Below are 3,738 nucleotides of genomic sequence, written 5' to 3' on the forward strand. Positions count from 1 at the left end.
GCAGGGCTGAGCCAGCTCGTCCCGCGCCGGGCGGAGGGGCGAGCGCTGCGGTGGCGTCGTAGGAAAGGAGGCTTGTAAGCGAGCTCAGTAGGGCCCGCACCAGCCCCAACGACAGCGTCCCAGCCAAGGCTCGGGCCTTAAAAACCTCCGGGGATGGCTTTTCTCACGAGGAGGGAAGTAAAACACAGGAACAGGCATGGGCCAGTGGTGCCTCCTGAGTCGTGGGGGGAGGGAGGTGCCAGTCTGACGGGGGTGCCCGTGGTCAGCCTGCCAAGGGGGGTGTCTGATCGGCCCAGAAGTGTGCTTCTCCTGGTGCCAGCCCTGCCGGGGGGCCTCACCCCCCTGGCCATCACCTAAGGGGGGTGCTGGCTGCCAGGGGGCACCAGCGCTTTTGGGGGGGCACGTGCAGCCCCTGCACCTCACCCCTGGGAACAAGTGACCCAGAGAGGTGGCCGAAGAAGCTCCGTCCTTGGAGGTTTTCAAGACCGGGCTAGACAAAGCTTTGGCTGGGATGATCTAGTTGGGGCTGGTCTGGCTTTGAGCAGGGGATTGGACTAGATCCACGGTTCTCAACCTTACGCACCTTACATCCCACCAGCCATTTTGTCAAAAAAACCCTGGTCCCACCAGGATAAAAACAAAATGCCACAGAATTGCACTGTTCAAGTTATCTGTTGATTGATCTATTTGAAGTGGAAACAAGGAGTTGAAGTCCCACCTACACGACCTTCAATTCCCACCAGTGGGGCATATCCCACTGGTTGAGCACCGCTGGACTAGATGGCCTCCTGGGGTCGCTTGCAACCCTCAATTTCTATGATCCCACCACCTCGCTAAGTAATCTGTTCCAGTGATCACTGCCCTCCTAGTAAGGAAGTTTTTCTTAATATCCAACCTAACCTTCCCTTGTTGCAACTTGAGCCCATTGCTCCGTTTTCTGTCATCTGCCACCACTGAGCACGGTCCAGCTTTGTCCTCTTTCAACCCCCCCTCTCAGGTAGTTGAGGGCTAATATTAAATCCCCACTCAGTCTTCTCTTCTCCAGACTAAATAAGCCCAGTTCCCTTAGCCTTCCCTCACAACTCATGTTCCCCAGGCTCCTAACCGTCTTCTTTGCTTTCCACTGGACTCTCCAATAGATACATGGTGGGCTGGGACGCCGAAGTCAGTGGAGTGGAAAGTATCCTTGTGCCCTTTATATTTACCCCTGGTGCGCCCATGCCTTGAACGCTGGGCCCAGTTCTGGTCTCCACAAAGGGCATATAACCAGAGAAGGTCCACAGAAGGGCAACAAGGATGATTAGCGGCATGCCCGGGCTTCCCTATGCGGCGGGACTAGAGAGGCTAGGTCAGGTCAGTTTAGAAACAGACCTAGGCGCCTTGGTGCTTGAGAAGGCGCCTGACAAGAGTTTAAACAATACTACAAGGTAAAGAGAAAGGAAATTGGGATTTATTATTTAGGTTTTCTCCCAAGACAAGAAGGAGGGATCCCAATATGAAACTAGTTGGGAGTAAGTTTGCTACCAGATGTTGCGGAAGTTGACAACTTAGCCAGATTCAAGAAGGGACTGGCCAAAAGTCTTGGAGGAAAGGGGCATCAGTAGCTATTGAACATAGGCATTAGGGATACAGCCCCTGGATCTGAACTTTCTAGATCTTAAATGGTGGAGGCTGCAGGTGGAAGAGAAACAGTGTGGGGGGAAACCCTGGTCACACCCGGTTCATTATTGCTTTGAGCATCCGCTGTGCCCCTGTGTGATACAGGACACTAGGCAAGATGGGCCTAGTCTGACCCAGTAAATGACAGTTCTTATGTTCTCAGTTCGTAGAGGATATGGAGGGGGATCGAGTCCACAAAAGGTTGAGAACCGCTGTGTTAGGATGACCTGAGGAAGGATGCTTTGCACCAGAAGGCTTGTCTAGCTCTATCCCCACTACACGGTTAGGCCAGTAGAAGATACCACTCTAAAAACTCTTAGCTGGTGTATGGGTGTCATTTCTACTGCGGGATATTCACACTTCACTTTCTGGCTAAAAACAGATGACATGGGCTGACTAGTCTGAGATTTGACTGGCATCAAGCCAGGGAGAGGCAGGAGTCATTTACACAGAAGGTTTAAATGGTAATTAACTTGAATTAGCTCCAAGTGTTACATAAGAACTGTCATTTAATGGGTCACGTCACACTGCGTCTTTCCCAGTATCCCGTGTTACTGTTTTTCTTAGTAGGCATTGGCCCATGATCCCTTGAATGTAGCAAAAAGCCTATGTCACACAGATTCCTTGTTGTTAACCTGTTAACCTCTCTCCTTTCCCTGTTTTCTTTTTATCTGACTCCCATATTTAGTTGCTATGTCTCTAGTGACTTCCCTTTTAAGGAGGGCTTATAGTCTTTCCTTGTAGGTTGAGGTAAAATGTTATTTTGGATACTTCACAGGTTCCTAATGTAGACAATGGTTTTGTCCTTCTGTAAGGTTTGGGGCTTGCTGCAGATAAAAGCTCAAATCTAAATCAAACGGCTGTTTGTAGCCTCAGAGGAATAACTTCACCCCGGAGTGGAATAACTTCCTTCTGTATAAGGTTGTACACTGTGTATTCACTCTACTTTTAACCCAGAGTACAGTCAAATGATTTCAGAGTAAACTTGTCCTGTGTTTGCCCCTGAAATCTGGTTGTCCCAACCCAGGTGCATAACAAATCTAGAAAATAAATGGAATAATCTACTTTCATTATTAAAGTATGTGTCATTTGTCTAATTTTTTTGTTATTCTTTGTCTCTCTATCACCTTTGTCTTGTGGAGAAGATTGTTTTTACTTTGTTTGCTTGTTTTTACATATAAATATCTGTGTGGTTGCTTGGGGTTTTCTAATTGATCATGTGATGTGAAGCTATTTAGAAGGAAAATATGTGACCTGCCAGAAAGAATACATTAAACTTCCTTTTCGGCTTGCAGTATGCATACAGCAGCATTGTGTATTTTTTGTGGAGATGTTGTGTTTTGGTTCTTGTCTTCTGGTGGAATAAGTGAAACATTTAAAAGTATCATTTGTGATTGTTTGGCATCCTTCAGTTTAATGAATATGGGCTGTAATGAGATGTTTCATACCTTCTGATATGCCTCTTTACAATGTGAAATGTGTAAGGGAGAGAACTATATTAAGCTTCTACTAACTGACAGATTTTGATTTCTAGTTGTACCAGTATTGGCAGTAATTTCATGGCTTCTTTTCAGCACTGTGGCATTTTAGTGAGTTTTTATTTATTGTAGAGCTATAGAAATATTTCATACATAAACTATACTAATATATCACATTATACAGGTAAAAGAATGGTAGGCATGACACATGCAATAATACTACTTTGGACTTTTATAGCTTCTTCCATCAACCTTAACTGCTTGACAGCTGCCAGGGATAAAGCGTGGAGTAAGCACTATGTCTGTTAGAGTTTCCATGACTGAGCCCTTATTTTTGCATTTCCTGACTTTGATGTGGGTTTAATTTTCAAACTTGAAATCACTGGAGATATGTCAGCTATGCCAACCATGAATATGGCCCATAGAATTTCAAGCTGTCATACTACTGCTGGTGTTAGATATTAATGTATTAGCAAGGCTACTTGAATACATAGTTTTTGCAAAATTGAGGGCCTAAAAAGTTATAGCACTTTTAACATACGTTCTGCATTTTAAATAGCAATAGTGGCTGTAATGTGTCATGACTGTTGTGATCTTTATA

This window comes from Crocodylus porosus, unplaced genomic scaffold (assembly GCF_001723895.1).
Source record: "Crocodylus porosus isolate Cpor-Errol unplaced genomic scaffold, CroPor_comp1, whole genome shotgun sequence".
NCBI classification, from domain to species: Eukaryota; Metazoa; Chordata; order Crocodylia; family Crocodylidae; genus Crocodylus; species Crocodylus porosus.